The sequence below is a fragment of the Xenopus tropicalis genome, chromosome 4 (assembly GCF_000004195.4).
Source record: "Xenopus tropicalis strain Nigerian chromosome 4, UCB_Xtro_10.0, whole genome shotgun sequence".
In the NCBI taxonomy this organism is placed as follows: domain Eukaryota; kingdom Metazoa; phylum Chordata; class Amphibia; order Anura; family Pipidae; genus Xenopus; species Xenopus tropicalis.
Window position 1 is genome coordinate 34920822 of NC_030680.2, and position 19546 is coordinate 34940367.

The 19546-nt window shown below is 42.9% G+C and overlaps 1 long non-coding RNA gene across 2 annotated transcripts in view; it reads right to left on the reverse strand.

Moving 5' to 3' along the window:
- The window catches only part of LOC116410354, a 106308-nt gene that overhangs the window by 30241 nt on the left and 56521 nt on the right, over positions 1 to 19546 (reverse strand). The window lies entirely within an intron of this gene.

The following is a 19546-nucleotide window of genomic DNA, read 5'->3' on the forward strand; positions in this document are numbered from 1 at the left end:
GGTTCAGTGAGTGTAGCTCAGTGGTCTTGTTCAGTGAGTGTAACTCAGTGATCTCTTTTAGTGAGTGTAACTCAGTGATCTGGTTCAGTGAGTGTAGCTCAGTGGTCTTGTTCAATGAGTGTAACTCAGTGGTCTTGTTCAGTGAGTGTAGCTCATTGTTCTGGTTCAATGTGTGAAGCTCAGTGGTCTTGTTCAGTGAGTGTAGCTCATTGTTCTGGTTCAATGAGTGTAACTCAGTGGTCTTGTTCATTGAGTGTAACTCAGTGTTCTGGTTCAATGAGTGAAGCTCAGTGGTCTTGTTCAGTGAGTGTAGCTCATTGTTCTGGTTCAGTGAGTGTAGCTCAGTGTTCTGGTTCAGTGAGTGTAGCTCATTGTTCTGGTTCAATGAGTGTAACTCAGTGGTCTTGTTCATTGAGTGTAGCTCAGTGGTCTTGTTCAATGAGTGTAACTCAGTGGTCTTGTTCAGTGAGTTTAGCTCATTGTTCTGGTTCAATGAGTGAAGCTCAGTGGTCTTGTTCAGTGAGTGTAGCTCATTGTTCTGGTTCAATGAGTGTAACTCAGTGGTCTTGTTCATTGAGTGTTGCTCAGTGTTCGAGTTCAGTGAGTGTAACTCAGTGGTCAAGTTCAGTGAGTGTAGCTCATTGTTCTGGTTCAATGAGTGTAACTCAGTGGTCTTGTTCATTGAGTGTAGCTCCGAGGTCTTGTTCAGTGAGTGTAACTCAGTGATCTCTTTCAGTGAGTGTAACTTTGTGATCTGGTTCAGTGAGTATAACTCAGTTGTCTTGTTCAGTGTGTGATGCTCCGTTGTCTTGTTCATTGAGTGTAACTCGGTGATCTGGTTCATTGAGTGTAGCTCAGTGTTCTTGTTCAGTGAGTGTAACTCAGTGGTCTTGTTCAGTGAGGGTAGCTCAGTGTTCTGGTTCAGTGAGTGTAGCTCAGTGTTCTTTTTCAGTGAGTGTAGCTCAGTGTTCTGGTTCAGTGAGTGTAGCTCATTGTTCTTGTTCAATGAGTGTAACTCAGTGGTCTTGTTCATTGAGTGTAGCTCAGTGTTCGAGTTCAGTGAGTGTAACTCAGTGGTCAAGTTCAGTGAGTGTAGCTCATTGTTCTGGTTCAATGAGTGTAACTCAGTGGTCTTGTTCATTGAGTGTAGCTCAGTGGTCTTGTTCAGTGAGTGTAACCCAGTGATCTCTTTCAGTGAGTGTAACTTTGTGATCTTGTTCAGTGAGTATAACTCAGTGGTCTTGTTCAGTGTGTGATGCTCCGTTGACTTGTTCATTGAGTGTAACTCAGTGATCTGGTTCATTGAGTGTAGCTCAGTGTTCTTGTTCAGTGAGTGTAACTCAGTGGTCTTGTTCAGTGAGTGTAGCTCAGTGTTCTGGTTCAGTGAGTGTAGCTCAGTGTTCGAGTTCAGTGAGTTTAACTCAGTGGTCAAGTTCAGTGAGTGTAGCTCATTGTTCTGGTTCAGTGAGTGTAGCTCATTGTTCTGGTTTAGTGAGTGTAGCTCAGTGTTCTTGTTCAATGAGTGTAGCTCAGTGGTCTTGTTCAGTGAGTGTAGCTCATTGTTCTGGTTCAATGAGTGTAACTCAGTGGTCTTTTTCATTGAGTATAGCTCAGTGTTCTGGTTCAATGAGTGTAACTCAGTGGTCTTGTTCATTGAGTTTAGCTCAGTGTTCGAGTTCAGTGAGTTTAACTCAGTGGTTAAGTTCAGTGAGTGTAGCTCAGTATTCTGGTTCAATGAGTAACTCAGTGGTCTTGTTCAGTGAGTGTAACTCTGTGATCTCTTTCAGTGAGTGTAACTTTGTGATCTGGTTCAGTGAGTATATCTCAGTGGTCTTGTTCAGTGAGTTTAACTCTGTGGTCTTGTTCAGTGTGTGATGCTCCGTTGTCCTGTTCATTGAGTGTAACACAGTGACCTGGTTCATTGAGTGTAACTCAGTGATCTGATTCATTGAGTGTAGCTCAGTGTTCTTGTTCAGTGAGTGTAACTCAGTGGTCTTGTTCAGTGAGTGTAGCACAGTGTTCTAGTTCAGTGAGTGTAACTCAGTGTTCTGATTCAGTGAGTGTAGCTCAGTGTTCTGGTTCAGTGAGTGTAGCTCAGTGGTCTTGTTCAGTGAGTGTAACTCAGTGATCTCTTTCAGTGAGTGTAACTCAGTGATCTGGTTCAGTGAGTGTAGCTCAGTGGTCTTGTTCAATGAGTGTAACTCAGTGGTCTTGTTCAGTGAGTGTAGCTCATTGTTCTGGTTCAATGTGTGAAGCTCAGTGGTCTTGTTCAGTGAGTGTAGCTCATTGTTCTGGTTCAATGAGTGTAACTCAGTGGTCTTGTTCATTGAGTGTAACTCAGTGTTCTGGTTCAATGAGTGAAGCTCAGTGGTCTTGTTCAGTGAGTGTAGCTCATTGTTCTGGTTCAGTGAGTGTAGCTCAGTGTTCTGGTTCAGTGAGTGTAGCTCAGTGTTCTGGTTCAGTGAGTGTAGCTCATTGTTCTGGTTAAATGAGTGTAACTCAGTGGTCTTGTTCATTGAGTGTAACTCAGTGTTCTTGTTCAGTGAGTGTAACTCAGTTTTCTTGTTCAGTGAGTGTAGCTCATTGTTCTAGTTCAGTGAGTTTAGCTCAGTGTTCGTGTTCAGTGAGTGTTGCTCAGTGTTCTTGTTCAGTGAGTGTAGCTCAGTGTTTTTGTTCAGTGAGTGTAGCTCAGTGTTCTGGTTCAGTGAGTGTAGCTCAGTGTTCGAATTCAGTGAGTATAACTCAGAGTTCTTGTTTAGTGAGTGTATCTCAGTGGTCAAGTTCAGTGAGTGTAGCTCATTATTCTGGTTCAGTGAGTGTAGCTCAGTGTTCTGGTTCAGTGAGTGTAGCTCAGTGTTCGAGTTCAGTGAGTGTAACTCAGTGGTCAAGTTCAGTGAGTGTAGCTCATTGTTCTGGTTCAATGAGTGTAATCTCAGTGGTCTTGTTCATTGAGTGTAACTCAGTGTTCTTGTTCACTGAGTGTAACTCAGTGGTCTTGTTCAGTGAGTATAGCTCATTGTTCTAGTTAAGTGAGTGTAGCTCAGTGTTCTTGTTTAGTGAGTGTAGCTCAGTGTTCTTGTTCTGTGAGTTTAGCTCAGTGTTCTGGTTCAGTGAGTTTAGCTCAGTGTTCTGGTTCAGTGAGTGTAGCTCAGTGTTCGGGTTCAGTGAGTGTAACTCAGTGTTCTTGTTCAGTGAGTGTAACTCAGTGTTCTAGTTCAGTGAGTGTATCTCAGTGGTCAAGTTCAGTGAGTGTAGCTCATTGTTCTGGTTCAGTGAGTGTAGCTCAGTGTTCTGGTTTAGTGAGTGTAGCTCAGTGTTTGAGTTCAGTGAGTGTAACTCAGTGGTCTTGTTCATTGAGTGTAGCTCAGTGGTCATGTTCAGTGAGTGTAACTCAGTGATCTCTTTCAGTGAGTGTAACTTTGTGATCTGTTTCAGTGAGTGATGCTCTGTTGTCTTGTTCATTGAGTATAACTCAGTGATCTGGTTCAGTGAGTGTAGCTTAGTGGTCTTGTTCAGTGAGTGTAGCTCAGTGTTCTGGTTCAATGAGTGTAACTCTGTGGTCTTGTTCAATGAGTGTAGCTCAGTGGTCAAGTTCAGTGAGTGTAGCTCATTGTTCTGGTTCAGTGAGTGTAGCTCAGTGTTTGAGTTCAGTGAGTGTAACTCAGTGGTCTTGTTCATTGAGTGTAGCTCAGTGGTCTTGTTCAGTGAGTGTAACTCAGTGATCTCTTTCAGTGAGTGTAACTTTGTGATCTGTTTCAGTGAGTGATGCTCTGTTGTCTTGTTCATTGAGTATAACTCAGTGATCTGGTTCAGTGAGTGTAGCTTAGTGGTCTTGTTCAGTGAGTGTAGCTCAGTGTTCTGGTTCAATGAGTGGAACTCAGTGGTCTTGTTCAATGAGTGTAGCTCAGTGGTCAAGTTCAGTGAGTGTAGCTCATTGTTCTGGTTCAGTGAGTGTAGCTCAGTGTTTCAGTTCAGTGAGTGTAACTCAGTGGTCTTGTTCAGTGAGTGTAGCTCATTGTTCTTGTTCAATGAGTGTAACTCAGTGGTCTTGTAAAAAAAAAAAAAAAGAATATCCAAGGCTATTGTGATACTAATATCTACAGTTAGTATTAGTGGTTGTATATATAGTTTATGTATGTGAGTATATAGATTGGTAGGTGTGGGTTGTGTGTGCTGGGTTTACTTGGATGGGTTGAACTTGATGGACACTGGTCTTTTTTCAACCCTATGTAACTATGTAACTAACTATGTAACTATTGTTCAATGAGTGTAACTCAGTGGTCTTGTTCAGTGAGTGTAGCTCATTGTTCTAGTTCAATGAGTGTAGCTCAGAGTTCTGGTTCAGTGAGTGTAGCTCAGTGTTCTTGTTCAGTTAGTGTAGCTCAGTGTTCTTGTTCAGTGAGTGTAGCTCAGTGTTCTGGTTTAGTGAGTGTATCTCAGTGGTCTTGTTCATTGAGTGTAGCTCAGTGTTCGAGTTCAGTGAGTTTAACTCAGTGGTCTTGTTCATTGAGTGTAGCTCAGTGGTCTTGTTCAGTGAGTGTAACTCAGTGATCTCTTTCAGTGAGTGTAACTTTGTGATCTGTTTCAGTGAGTGATGCTCTGTTGTCTTGTTCATTGAGTATAACTCAGTGATCTGGTTCAGTGAGTGTAGCTTAGTGGTCTTGTTCAGTGAGTGTAGCTCAGTGTTCTGGTTCAATGAGTGTAACTCTGTGGTCTTGTTCAATGAGTGTAGCTCAGTGGTCAAGTTCAGTGAGTGTAGCTCATTGTTCTGGTTCAGTGAGTGTAGCTCAGTGTTTGAGTTCAGTGAGTGTAACTCAGTGGTCTTGTTCATTGAGTGTAGCTCAGTGGTCTTGTTCAGTGAGTGTAACTCAGTGATCTCTTTCAGTGAGTGTAACTTTGTGATCTGTTTCAGTGAGTGATGCTCTGTTGTCTTGTTCATTGAGTATAACTCAGTGATCTGGTTCAGTGAGTGTAGCTTAGTGGTCTTGTTCAGTGAGTGTAGCTCAGTGTTCTGGTTCAATGAGTGGAACTCAGTGGTCTTGTTCAATGAGTGTAGCTCAGTGGTCAAGTTCAGTGAGTGTAGCTCATTGTTCTGGTTCAGTGAGTGTAGCTCAGTGTTTCAGTTCAGTGAGTGTAACTCAGTGGTCTTGTTCAGTGAGTGTAGCTCATTGTTCTTGTTCAATGAGTGTAACTCAGTGGTCTTGTAAAAAAAAAAAAAAAGAATATCCAAGGCTATTGTGATACTAATATCTACAGTTAGTATTAGTGGTTGTATATATAGTTTATGTATGTGAGTATATAGATTGGTAGGTGTGGGTTGTGTGTGCTGGGTTTACTTGGATGGGTTGAACTTGATGGACACTGGTCTTTTTTCAACCCTATGTAACTATGTAACTAACTATGTAACTATTGTTCAATGAGTGTAACTCAGTGGTCTTGTTCAGTGAGTGTAGCTCATTGTTCTAGTTCAATGAGTGTAGCTCAGAGTTCTGGTTCAGTGAGTGTAGCTCAGTGTTCTTGTTCAGTTAGTGTAGCTCAGTGTTCTTGTTCAGTGAGTGTAGCTCAGTGTTCTGGTTTAGTGAGTGTATCTCAGTGGTCTTGTTCATTGAGTGTAGCTCAGTGTTCGAGTTCAGTGAGTTTAACTCAGTGGTCTTGTTCATTGAGTGTATCTCAGTGGTCTTGTTCAGTGAGTGTCACTCAGTGATCTCTTTCAGTGAGTGTAACTGTGTGATCTGGTTCTGTGAGTGTAACTTTGTTATCTGGTTCAGTGAGTGTAACTCAGGGGTCTTGTTCAGTGAGTGTAACTCAGTGGTCTTGTTCAGTGAGTGATGCTCGGTTGTCTTGTTCATTGAGTGTAACCCAGTGATCTGGTTCAGTGAGTGTAGCTCAGTGGTCTTGTTCAATGAGTGTAACTCAGTGGTCTTGTTCAGTGAGTGTAGCTCATTGTTCTGGTTCAGTGAGTGTAGCTCAGTGTTCTGGTTCAGTGAGTGTAGCTCAGTGTTTTGGTTCAGTGAGTGTAGCTCAGTGTTCTGGTTCAGTGAGTGTAGCTCAGTGTTCTTGTTCAGTGAGTGTAGCTCAGTGTTCTGGTTCAGTGAGTGTAGCTCAGTGTTCTGGTTCAGTGAGTGTAACTCAATGTTCGAGTTCAGTGAGTGTAGCTCAGTGTTCTAGTTCAGTGAGTGTATCTCAGTGGTCAAGTTCAGTGAGTGTAGCTGATTGTTTTGGTTCAGTGAGTGTAGATCAGTGTTCTGGTTCAGTGAGTGTAGCTCAGTGTTCGAGTTCAGTGAGTGTAACTCAGTGGTCTTGTTCAGTGAGTGTAGCTCATTGTTCTGGCTCAATGAGTGTAATCTCAGTGGTCTTGTTCATTGAGTGTAACTCAGTGTTCTTGTTCACTGAGTGTAACTCAGTGGTCTTGTTCAATGAGTGTAACTCAGTGTTCTAGTTCAGTGAGTGTATCTCAGTGGTCAAGTTCAGTGAGTGTAGCTCATTGTTCTGGTACAGTGAGTTTAGCTCAGTGTTCTGGTTTAGTGAGTGTAGCTCAGTGTTCTTGTTCAATGAGTGTAACTCAGTGGTCTTGTTCATTGAGTGTAGCTCAGTGGTTTTGTTCAGTGAGTGTAACTCAGTGATCTCTTTCAGTGAGTGTAACTTTGTGATCTGTTTCAGTGAGTGATGCTCTGTTGTCTTGTTCATTGAGTATAACTCAGTGATCTGGTTCAGTGAGTGTAGCTTGGTGGTCTTGTTCAGTGAGTGTAGCTCAGTGTTCTGGTTCAGTGAGTGTCGCTCAGTGTTCCTGTTCATTGAGTATAGCTCATTGTTCTGGTTCAATGAGTGTAACTCAATGGTCTTGTTCAATGAGTGTAGCTCAGTGGTCAAGTTCAGTGAGTGTAGCTCATTGTTCTGGTTCAGTGAGTGTAGCTCAGTGTTCTGGTTCAGTGAGTGTAGCTCAGTGTTTGAGTTCAGTAAGTGTAGCTCAGTGTTCTTGTTCAATGAGTGTAGCTCAGTGGTCTTGTTCAGTGAGTGTAGCACATTTTTCTGTTTCAATGAGTGTAACTCAGTGGTCTTGTTCATTGAGTGTAGCTCAGTGTTCGAGTTCAGTGAGTTTAACTCAGTGGTCTTGTTCATTGAGTGTATCTCAGTGGTCTTGTTCAGTGAGTGTCACTCAGTGATCTCTTTCAGTGAGTGTAACTTTGTGATCTGGTTCAGTGAGTGTAACTCAGTGGTCTTGTTCAGTGAGTGTAACTCAGTGTTCTAGTTCAGTGAGTGTAGCTCAGTGTTCTGGTTCAGTGAGTGTAGCTCAGTGTTCTGGTTCAGTGAGTGTAGCTCAGTGTTCTGGTTCAGTGAGTGTAGCTCAGTGTTCTGGTTCAGTGAGTGTAGCTCAGTGTTCTGGTTCAGTGAGTGTAGCTCAGTGTTCTGGTTCAGTGAGTGTAGCTCAGTGTTCTGGTTCAGTGAGTGTAGCTCAGTGTTCTGGTTCAGTGAGTGTAGCTCAGTGTTCGGGTTCAGTGAGTGTAACTCAATGTTCGAGTTCAGTGAGTGTAACTCAATGTTCGAGTTCAGTGAGTGTAGCTCAGTGTTCTAGTTCAGTGAGTGTATCTCAGTGGTCAAGTTCAGTGAGTGTAGCTTATTGTTCTGGTTCAGTGAGTGTAGCTCAGTGTTATGGTTTAGTGAGTGTAGCTCAGTGTTCTTGTTCAATGAGTTTAGCTCTGTGGTCTTGTTCAGTGAGTGTAACTCAGTGATCTCTTTCAGTGAGTGTAACTTTGTTATCTGGTTCAGTGAGTGTAACTCAGTGGTCTTGTTCAGTGAGTGTAACTCAGTGGTCTTGTTCAGTGAGTGATGCTCGGTTGTCTTGTTCATTGAGTGTAACTCAGTGATCTGGTTCAGTGAGTGTAGCTCAGTGGTCTTGTTCAATGAGTGTAACTCAGTGGTCTTGTTCAGTGAGTGTAGCTCATTGTTCTGGTTCAATGAGTGAAGCTCAGTGGTCTTGTTCAGTGAGTGTAGCTCATTGTTCTGGTTCAATGAGTGTAACTCAGTGGTCTTGTTCATTGAGTGTAGCTCAGTGTTCGAGTTCAGTGAGTGTAACTCAGTGGTCAAGTTCAGTAAGTGTAGCTCATTGTTCTGGTTCAATGAGTGTAACTCAGTGGTCTTGTTCATTGAGTGTAGCTCAGTGGTCTTGTTCAGTGAGTGTAACTCAGTGATCTCTTTCAGTGAGTGTAACTTTGTTATCTGGTTCAGTGAGTGTAACTCAGTGGTCTTGTTCAGTGAGTGTAACTCAGTGCTCTTGTTCAGTGAGTGATGCTCGGTTGTCTTGTTCATTGAGTGTAACTCAGTGATCTGGTTCAGTGAGTGTAGCTCAGTGGTCTTGTTCAATGAGTGTAACTCAGTGGTCTTGTTCAGTGAGTGTAGCTCATTGTTCTGGTTCAATGAGTGTAGCTCAGTGGTCTTGTTCAGTGAGTGTAGCTCATTGTTCTGGTTCAATGAGTGTAACTCAGTGGTCTTGTTCATTGAGTGTAGCTCAGTGTTCGAGTTCAGTGAGTGTAACTCAGTGGTCAAGTTCAGTAAGTGTAGCTCATTGTTCTGGTTCAATGAGTGTAACTCAGTGGTCTTGTTCATTGAGTGTAGCTCAGTGGTCTTGTTCAGTGAGTGTAACTCAGTGGTCTTGTTCAGTGAGTGTAGCTCAGTGTTCTGGTTCAGTGAGTGTAGCTCAGTGTTCGAGTTCAGTGAGTTTAACTCAGTGGTCAAGTTCAGTGAGTGTAGCTCATTGTTCTGGTTCATTGAGTGTAACTCAGTGGTCAAGTTCAGTGAGTGTAGCTCATTGTTCTTGTTCAGTGAGTGTAGCTCATTGTTCTGGTTTAGTGAATGTAGCTCAGTGTTCTTGTTCAATGAGTGTAGCTCAGTGGTCTTGTTCAGTGAGTGTAGCTCATTGTTCTGGTTCAATGAGTGTAACTCAGTGGTCTTTTTGATTGAGTGTAGCTCAGTGCTCGAGTTCAGTGAGTGTAGCTCATTGTTCTGGTTCAGTGAGTGTAACTCAGTGGTCTTGTTCATTGAGTGTAGCTCAGTGTTCGAGTTCAGTGAGTTTAACTCAGTGGTTAAGTTCAGTGAGTGTAGCTCAGTGTTCTGGTTCACTGAGTAACTCAGTGGTCTTGTTCAGTGAGTGTAACTCAGTGATCTCTTTCAGTGAGTGTAACTTTGTGATCTGGTTCAGTGAGTATAACTCAGTGGTCTTGTTCAGTGTGTGATGCTCCGTTGTCCTGTTCATTGAGTGTAACTCAGTGATCTGGTTCATTGAGTGTAACTCAGTGATCTGATTCATTGAGTGTAGCTCAGTGTTCTTGTTCAGTGAGTGTAACTCAGTGGTCTTGTTCAGTGAGTGTAGCACAGTGTTCTAGTTCAGTGAGTGTAGCTCAGTGTTCTGGTTCAGTGAGTGTAGCTTAGTGTTCTGGTTCAGTGAGTGTAACTCAGTGATCTCTTTCAGTGAGTGTAACTCAGTGATCTGGTTCAGTTAGCGTAGCTCAGTGGTATTGTTCAATGAGTGTAACTCAGTGGTCTTGTTCAGTGAGTGTAGCTCATTGTTCTGGTTCAATGAGTGAAGCTCAGTGGTCTTGTTCAGTGAGTGTAGCTCATTGTTCTGGTTCAATCAGTGAAACTCAGTGGTCTTGTTCATTGAGTGTAACTCAGTGTTCTTGTCCATTGAGTGTAACTCAGTGGTCTTGTTCAGTGAGTGTAACTCAGTGGTCTTGTTCAGTGAGTGTAGCTCATTGTTCTAGTTCAGTGAGTGTAGCTCAGTGTTCTTGTTCAGTGAGTGTAGCTCATTGTTGTGGTTCAATGAGTGAAGCTCAGTGGTCTTGTTCAGTGAGTGTAGCTCATTGTTCTGGTTCTATGAGTGTAACTCAGCGGTCTTGTTCATTGAGTGTAACTCAGTGTTCTTGTTCAGTGAGTGTATCTCATTGTTCTAGTTCAGTGAGTGTAGCTCATTGTTCTGGTTCAATGAGTGAAGCTCAGTGGTCTTGTTCAGTGAGTGTAGCTCATTGTTCTGGTTTAATGAGTGTAGCTCAGTGTTCTGGTTCAGTGAGTGTAGCTCAGTGTTCGAGTTCAGTGAGTGTAACTCTGTTCTTCTTCAGTGAGTGTAGCTCAGTGTTTTTGTTCAGTGAGTGTAGCTCAGTGTTCTAGTTCAGTGAGTGTATCTCAGTGGTCAAGTTTAGTGAGTGTAGCTCATTGTTCTGGTACAGTGAGTTTAGCTCAGTGTTCTGGTTTAGTGAGTGTAGCTCAGTGTTCTTGTTCAATGAGTGTAACTCAGTGGTCTTGTTCATTGAGTGTAGCTCAGTGGTTTTGTTCAGTGAGTGTAACTCAGTGATCTCTTTCAGTGAGTGTAACTTTGTGATCGTTTTCAGTTAGTGATGCTCTGTTGTCTTGTTCATTGAGTATAACTCAGTGATCTGGTTCAGTGAGTGTAGCTTGGTGGTCTTGTTCAGTGAGTTTAGCTCAGTGTTCTGGTTCAGTGAGTGTCGCTCAGTGTTCCTGTTCATTGAGTATAGCTCAGTGTTCGACTTCAGTGAGTGTAACTCAGTGGTCAAGTTCAGTGAGTGTAGCTCATTGTTCTGGTTCAATGAGTGTAACTCAGTGGTCTCTTTCAATGAGTGTAGCTCAGTGGTCAAGTTCAGTGAGTGTAGCTCATTGTTCTGGTTCAGTGAGTGTAGCTCAGTGTTCTGGTTCAGTGAGTGTAGCTCAGTGTTTGAGTTCAGTAAGTGTAGCTCAGTGTTCTTGTTCAATGAGTGTAGCTCAGTGGTCTTGTTCAGTGAGTGTAGCACATTTTTCTGTTTCAATGAGTGTAACTCAGTGGTCTTGTTCATTGAGTGTAGCTCAGTGTTCGAGTCCAGTGAGTTTAACTCAGTGGTCTTGTTCATTGAGTGTATCTCAGTGGTCTTGTTCAGTGAGTGTCACTCAGTGATCTCTTTCAGTGAGTGTAACTTTGTGATCTGGTTCAGTGAGTGTAACTCAGTGGTCTTGTTCAGTGAGTGTAACTCAGTGTTCTAGTTCAGTGAGTGTAGCTCAGTGTTCTGGTTCAGTGAGTGTAGCTCAGTGTTCTGGTTCAGTGAGTGTAGCTCAGTGTTCTGGTTCAGTGAGTGTAGCTCAGTGTTCTGGTTCAGTGAGTGTAGCTCAGTGTTCTTGTTCAGTGAGTGTAGCTCAGTGTTCTGGTTCAGTGAGTGTAGCTCAGTGTTCTGGTTCAGTGAGTGTAGCTCAGTGTTCGAGTTCAGTGAGTGTAACTCAATGTTCAAGTTCAGTGAGTGTAGCTCAGTGTTCTAGTTCAGTGAGTGTATCTCAGTGGTCAAGTTCAGTGAGTGTAGCTTATTGTTCTGGTTCAGTGAGTGTAGCTCAGTGTTATGGTTTAGTGAGTGTAGCTCAGTGTTCTTGTTCAATGAGTGTAGCTCAGTGGTCTTGTTCAGTGAGTGTAACTCAGTGATCTCTTTCAGTGAGTGTAACTTTGTTATCTGGTTCAGTGAGTGTAACTCAAGGGTCTTGTTCAGTGAGTGTAGCTCATTGTTCTGGTTCAATGAGTGAAGCTCAGTGGTCTTGTTCAGTGAGTGTAGCTCATTGTTCTGGTTCAATGAGTGTAACTCAGTGGTCTTGTTCATTAAGTGTAGCTCAGTGTTCGAGTTCAGTGAGTGTAACTCAGTGTTCTGGTTCAGTGAGTGTAGCTCAGTGTTCGAGTTCAGTGAGTTTAACTCAATGTTCGAGTTCAGTGAGTGTTGCTCAGTGTTCTAGTTGAGTGAGTGTATCTCAGTGGTCAAGTTCAGTGAGTGTAGCTTATTGTTCTGGTTCAGTGAGTGTAGCTCAGTGTTATGGTTTAGTGAGTGTAGCTCAGTGTTCTTGTTCAATGAGTGTAGCTCAGTGGTCTTGTTCAGTGAGTGTAACTCAGTGATCTCTTTCAGTGAGTGTAACTTTGTTATCTGGTTCAGTGAGTGTAACTCAGGGGTCTTGTTCAGTGAGTGTAACTCAGTGGTCTTGTTCAGTGAGTGATGCTCGGTTGTCTTGTTCATTGAGTGTAACTCAGTGATCTGGTTCAGTGAGTGTAGCTCAGTGGTCTTGTTCAATGAGTGTAACTCAGTGGTCTTGTTCAGTGAGTGTAGCTCATTGTTCTGGTTCAATGAGTGAAGCTCAGTGGTCTTGTTCAGTGAGTGTAGCTCATTGTTCTGGTTCAATGAGTGTAACTCAGTGGTCTTGTTCATTGAGTGTAGCTCAGTGTTCGAGTTCAGTGAGTGTAACTCAGTGGTCAAGTTCAGTGAGTGTAGCTCATTGTTCTTGTTCAATGAGTGTAACTCAGTGGTCTTGTTCATTGAATGTAGCTCAGTGGTCTTGTTCAGTGAGTGTAACTCAGTGATCTCTTTCAGTGAGTGTAACTTTGTTATCTGGTTCAGTGAGTATAACTCAGTTGTCTTGTTCAGTGTGTGATGCTCCGTTGTCTTGTTCATTGAGTGTAACTCAGTGATCTGGTTCATTAAGTGTAGCTCAGTGATCTGGTTCAGTGAGTGTAGCTCAGTGTTTTTTTTCAGTGAGTGTAGCTCAGTGTTCTTGTTCAGTGAGTGCAGCTAATTGTTCTTGGTCAATGAGTGAAGCTCAGTGGTCTTGTTCAGTGAGTGTAGCTCATTGTTCTTGTTCAATGAGTGTAACTCAGTGGTCTTGTTCATTGAGTGTAGCTCAGTGTTCGAGTTCAGTGAGTGTAACTCAGTGGTCAAGTTCAGTGAGTATAGCTCATTGTTCTGGTTCAATGAGTGTAACTCAGTGGTCTTGTTCATTGAGTGTAGCTCAGTGGTCTTGTTCAGTGAGTGTAACTCAGTGATCTCTTTCAGTGAGTGTAACTTTGTGATCTGGTTCAGTGAGTATAACTCAGTGGTCTTGTTAAGTGTGTGATGCTCCGTTGACTTGTTCAATGAGTGTAACTCAGTGGTCTTGTTCATTGAGTGTAGCTCAGTGGTCTTGTTCAGTGAGTGTAACTCAGTGATCTCTTTCAGTGAGTTTAACTTTGTGATCTGTTTCAGTGAGTTATGCTCTGTTGTCTTGTTCATTAAGAATAACTCAGTGATCTGGTTCAGTGAGTGTAGCTTGGATGTCTTGTTCAGTGAGTGTAGCTCAGTGTTCTTATTCAGTGAGTGTCGCTCAGTGTTCTTGTTCATTGAGTGTAGCTCAGTGTTCGAGTTCAGTGAGTGTAACTCAGTGGTCAAGTTCAGTGAGTGTAGCTCATTGTTCTGGTTCAATGAGTGTAACTCAGTGGTCTTGTTCAATGAGTGTAACTCAGTGGTCTTGTTCAGTGAGTGTAACTCAGTGGTCTTGTTCAATGAGTGTAACTCAGTGGTCTTGTTCAATGAGTGTAACTCAGTGGTCTTGTTCAGTGAGTGTAACTCAGTGGTCAAGTTCAGTGAGTGTAGCTCATTGTTCTGGTTCAGTGAGTGTAGCTCAGTGTGCTCGTTTAGTGAGTGCAGCTCAGTGTTCTTTTTCAATGAGTGTAACTCAGTGATCTCTTTCAGTGAGTGTAATCAGTGATCTTGTTCAGTGAGTGTAACTCAGTGGTCTTGTTCAGTGAGTGATGCTCCGTTGTCTTGTTCATAGAGTGTAACTCAGTGATCTGGTTCAGTGAGTGTAGCTCAGTGGTCTTGTTCAATGAGTGTAACTCAGTGGTCTTGTTCAGTGAGTGTAGCTCATTGTTCTGGTTCAATGAGTGAAGCTCAGTGGTCTTGTTCAGTGAGTGTAGCTCATTGTTCTGGTTCAATGAGTGTAACTCAGTGGTCTTGTTCATTGAGTGTAGCTCAGTGTTCGAGTTCATTGAGTGTAGCTCAGTGTTCGAGTTCAGTGAATGTAGCTCATTGTTCTGGTTCAATGAGTGTAACTCAGTGGTCTTGTTCATTGAGTGTAGCCCAGTGGGCACGTTCAGTGAGTGTAGCTCATTGTTCTGGTTTAGTGAGTGTAGCTCAGTGTTCTTGTTCAATGAGTGTAACTCAGTGGTCTTGTTCAGTGAGTGTAGCTCATTGTTATGGTTCAATGAGTGAAGCTCAGTGGTCTTGTTCAGTGAGTGTAGCTCATTGTTCTGGTTCTATGAGTGTAACTCAGCGGTCTTGTTCATTGAGTGTAACTCAGTGTTCTTGTTCAGTGAGTGTATCTCATTGTTCTAGTTCAGTGAGTGTAGCTCATTGTTCTGGTTCAATGAGTGAAGCTCAGTGGTCTTGTTCAGTGAGTGTAGCTCATTGTTCTGGTTCAGTGAGTGTAGCTCAGTGTTCGAGTTCAGTGAGTGTAACTCAGTGTTCTTCTTCAGTGAATGTAGCTCAGTGTTTTTGTTCAGTGAGTGTAGCTCAGTGTTCTAGTTCAGTGAGTGTATCTCAGTGGTCTTGTTCAGTGAGTGTAACTCAGTGGTCTTGTTCAATGAGTGTAACTCAGTGGTCTTGTTCAATGAGTGTAACTCAGTGGTCTTGTTCAGTGAGTGTAACTCAGTGGTCAAGTTCAGTGAGTGTAGCTCATTGTTCTGGTTCAGTGAGTGTAGCTCAGTGTGCTCGTTTAGTGAGTGCAGCTCAGTGTTCTTTTTCAATGAGTGTAACTCAGTGATCTCTTTCAGTGAGTGTAATCAGTGATCTTCTTCAGTGAGTGTAACTCAGTGGTCTTGTTCAGTGAGTGATGCTCTGTTGTCTTGTTCATAGAGTGTAACTCAGTGATCTGGTTCAGTGAGTGTAGCTCAGTGGTCTTGTTCAATGAGTGTAACTCAGTGGTCTTGTTCAGTGAGTGTAGCTCATTGTTCTGGTTCAATGAGTGAAGCTCAGTGGTCTTGTTCAGTGAGTGTAGCTCATTGTTCTGGTTCAATGAGTGTAACTCAGTGGTCTTGTTCATTGAGTGTAGCTCAGTGTTCGAGTTCATTGAGTGTAGCTCAGTGTTCGAGTTCAGTGAATGTAGCTCATTGTTCTGGTTCAATGAGTGTAACTCAGTGGTCTTGTTCATTGAGTGTAGCCCAGTGGGCACGTTCAGTGAGTGTAGCTCATTGTTCTGGTTTAGTGAGTGTAGCTCAGTGTTCTTGTTCAATGAGTGTAACTCAGTGGTCTTGTTCAGTGAGTGTAGCTCATTGTTGTGGTTCAATGAGTAAAGCTCAGTGGTCTTGTTCAGTGAGTGTAGCTCATTGTTCTGGTTCTATGAGTGTAACTCAGCGGTCTTGTTCATTGAGTGTAACTCAGTGTTCTTGTTCAGTGAGTGTATCTCATTGTTCTAGTTCAGTGAGTGTAGCTCATTGTTCTGGTTCAATGAGTGAAGCTCAGTGGTCTTGTTCAGTGAGTGTAGCTCATTGTTCTGGTTCAGTGAGTGTAGCTCAGTGTTCGAGTTCAGTGAGTGTAACTCAGTGTTCTTCTTCAGTGAGTGTAGCTCAGTGTTTTTGTTCAGTGAGTGTAGCTCAGTGTTCTAGTTCAGTGAGTGTATCTCAGTGGTCAAGTTCAGTAAGTGTAGCTCATTGTTCTGGTACAGTGAGTTTAGCTCAGTGTTCTGGTTTAGTGAGTGTAGCTCAGTGTTCTTGTTCAATGAGTGTAACTCAGTGGTCTTGTTCATTGAGTGTAGCTCAGTGGTTTTGTTCAGTGAGTGTAACTCAGTGATCTCTTTCAGTGAGTGTAACTTTGTGATCGTTTTCAGTGAGTGATGCTCTGTTGTCTTGTTCATTGAGTATAACTTAGTGATCTGGTTCAGTGAGTGTAGCTTGGTGGTCTTTTTCAGTGAGTGTAGCTCAGTGTTCTGGTTCAGTGAGTGTCGCTCAGTGTTCTGGTTCAGTGAGTGTAGCTCAGTGTTTGAGTTCAGTAAGTGTAGCTCAGTGTTCTTGTTCAATGAGTGTAGCTCAGTGGTCTTGTTCAGTGAGTGTAGCACATTTTTCTGTTTCAATGAGTGTAACTCAGTGGTCTTGTTCATTGAGTGTAGCTCAGTGTTCGAGTCCAGTGAGTTTAAGCTCAGCTGGTTCTTGTTCATTGAGTGTATCTCAGTGGTCTTGTCAGTGAGTGTCACTCAGTGATCTCTTTCAGTGAAGTGTAACTTTGTGATGCTGGTTCAGTGAGTGTAACGTCAGTGGTTCTTGTTCAGTGAGTGTAACTCAGTGTTCTAGTTTCAGTGTTCTGTTAGTGTGAGCTCATTGTTCTGGTTCAATGAGTGTAACTCAGTGGTCTTGTTCATTGAGTGTAGCTCATTGTTCTGGTTCAATGAGTTTAACTCAGTGGCTTGTTCATGAGTGTTCAGTTCTGGTCAGTGGAGTCCTCAGTGTCTCGAGTTCATTGAGTAGTAGCTCAGTGTTTTCGAGCAGTGAATGTGCCAGTGTTCTGTTCATGATGTACTCGTGTTCTGGTTCATGAGTGTAACTCATGGGTCTTTGTTCATTGAGTGTAGCCCAGTGGGCACGTTCAGTGAGTGTAGCTCATTGTTCTGGTTTAGTGAGTGTAGCTCAGTGTTCTTGTTCAATGAGTGTAACTCAGTGGTCTTGTTCAGTTAGTGTAGCTCATTGTTGTGGTTCAATGAGTGAAGCTCAGTGGTCTTGTTCAGTGAGTGTAGCTCATTGTTCTGGTTCTATGAGTGTAACTCAGCGGTCTTGTTCATTGAGTGTAACTCAGTGTTCTTGTTCAGTGAGTGTATCTCATTGTTCTAGTTCAGTGAGTGTAGCTCATTGTTCTGGTTCAATGAGTGAAGCTCAGTGGTCTTGTTCAGTGAGTGTAGCTCATTGTTCTGGTTCAGTGAGTGTAGCTCAGTGTTCGAGTTCAGTGAGTGTAACTCAGTGTTCTTCTTCAGTGAGTGTAGCTCAGTGTTTTTGTTCAGTGAGTGTAGCTCAGTGTTCTAGTTCAGTGAGTGTATCTCAGTGGTCAAGTTCAGTAAGTGTAGCTCATTGTTCTGGTACAGTGAGTTTAGCTCAGTGTTCTGGTTTAGTGAGTGTAGCTCAGTGTTCTTGTTCAATGAGTGTAACTCAGTGGTCTTGTTCATTGAGTGTAGCTCAGTGGTTTTGTTCAGTGAGTGTAACTCAGTGATCTCTTTCAGTGAGTGTAACTTTGTGATCGTTTTCAGTGAGTGATGCTCTGTTGTCTTGTTCATTGAGTATAACTTAGTGATCTGGTTCAGTGAGTGTAGCTTGGTGGTCTTTTTCAGTGAGTGTAGCTCAGTGTTCTGGTTCAGTGAGTGTCGCTCAGTGTTCCTGTTCATTGAGTATAGCTCAGTGTTCGACTTCAGTGAGTGTAACTCAGTGGTCAAGTTCAGTGAGTGTAGCTCATTGTTCTGGTTCAATGAGTGTAACTCAGTGGTCTCTTTCAATGAATGTAGCTCAGTGGTCAAGTTCAGTGAGTGTAGCTCATTGTTCTGGTTCAGTGAGTGTAGCTCAGTGTTCTGGTTCAGTGAGTGTAGCTCAGTGTTTGAGTTCAGTGAGTGTAGCTCAGTGTTCTTGTTCAGTGAGTGTAGCTCAGTGGTCTTGTTCAGTGAGTGTAGCACATTTTTCTGTTTCAATGAGTGTAACTCAGTGGTCTTGTTCATTGAGTGTAGCTCAGTGTTCGAGTCCAGTGAGTTTAACTCAGTGGTCTTGTTCATTGAGTGTATCTCAGTGGTCTTGTTCAGTGAGTGTCACTCAGTGATCTCTTTCAGTGAGTGTAACTTTGTGATCTGGTTCAGTGAGTGTAACTCAGTGGTCTTGTTCAGTGAGTGTAACTCAGTGTTCTAGTTCAGTGAGTGTAGCTCAGTGTTCTGGTTCAGTGAGTGTAGCTCAGTGTTCTGGTTCAGTGAGTGTAGCTCAGTGTTCTGGTTCAGTGAGTGTAGCTCAGTGTTCTTGTTCAGTGAGTGTAGCTCAGTGTTCTGGTTCAGTGAGTGTAGCTCAGTGTTCTGGTTCAGTGAGTGTAGCTCAGTGTTCGAGTTCAGTGAGTGTAACTCAATGTTCGAGTTCAGTGAGTGTAGCTCAGTGTTCTAGTTCAGTGAGTGTATCTCAGTGGTCAAGTTCAGTGAGTGTAGCTTATTGTTCTGGTTCAGTGAGTGTAGCTCAGTGTTATGGTTTAGTGAGTGTAGCTCAGTGTTCTTGTTCAATGAGTGTAGCTCAGTGGTCTTGTTCAGTGAGTGTAACTCAGTGATCTCTTTCAGTGAGTGTAACTTTGTTATCTGGTTCAGTGAGTGTAACTTTGTTATCTGGTTCAGTGAGTGTAACTCAGGGGTCTTGTTCAGTGAGTGTAACTCAGTGGTCTTGTTCAGTGAGTGATGCTCGGTTGTCTTGTTCATTGAGTGTAACCCAGTGATCTGGTTCAGTGAGTGTAGCTCAGTGGTCTTGTTCAATGAGTGTAACTCAGTGGTCTTGTTCAGTGAGTGTAGCTCATTGTTCTGGTTCAATGAGTGAAGCTCAGTGGTCTTGTTCAGTGAGTGTAGCTCATTGTTCTTGTTCAATGAGTGTAACTCAGTGGTCTTGTTCATTGAGTGTAGCTCAGTGGTCTTGTTCAGTGAGTGTAACTCAGTGATCTCTTTCAGTGAGTGTAACTTTGTTATCTTGTTCAGTGAGTATAACTCAGTTGTCTTGTTCAGTGTGTGATGCTCCGTTGTCTTGTTCATTGAGTGTAACTCAGTGATCTGGTTCATTAAGTGTAGCTCAGTGATCTGGTTCAGTGAGTGTAGCTCAGTGTTTTTTTTTCAGTGAGTGTAGCTCAGTGTTCTGGTTCAGTGAGTGTAGCTCATTGTTCTTGTTCAATGAGTGAAGCTCAGTGGTCTTGTTCAGTGAGTGTAGCTCATTGTTCTTGTTCAATGAGTGTAACTCAGTGGTCTCTTTCAATGAATGTAGCTCAGTGGTCAAGTTCAGTGAGTGTAGCTCATTGTTCTGGTTCAGTGAGTGTAGCTCAGTGTTCTGGTTCAGTGAGTGTAGCTCAGTGTTTGAGTTCAGTAAGTGTAGCTCAGTGTTCTTGTTCAATGAGTGTAGCTCAGTGGTCTTGTTCAGTGAGTGTAGCACATTTTTCTGTTTCAATGAGTGTAACTCAGTGGTCTTGTTCATTGAGTGTAGCTCAGTGTTCGAGTCCAGTGAGTTTAACTCAGTGGTCTTGTTCATTGAGTGTATCTCAGTGGTCTTGTTCAGTGAGTGTCACTCAGTGATCTCTTTCAGTGAGTGTAACTTTGTGATCTGGTTCAGTGAGTGTAACTCAGTGGTCTTGTTCAGTGAGTGTAACTCAGTGTTCTAGTTCAGTGAGTGTAGCTCAGTGTTCTGGTTCAGTGAGTGTAGCTCAGTGTTCTGGTTCAGTGAGTGTAGCTCAGTGTTCTGGTTCAGTGAGTGTAGCTCAGTGTTCTTGTTCAGTGAGTGTAGCTCAGTGTTCTGGTTCAGTGAGTGTAGCTCAGTGTTCTGGTTCAGTGAGTGTAGCTCAGTGTTCGAGTTCAGTGAGTGTAACTCAATGTTCGAGTTCAGTGAGTGTAGCTCAGTGTTCTAGTTCAGTGAGTGTATCTCAGTGGTCAAGTTCAGTGAGTGTAGCTTATTGTTCTGGTTCAGTGAGTGTAGCTCAGTGTTATGGTTTAGTGAGTGTAGCTCAGTGTTCTTGTTCAATGAGTGTAGCTC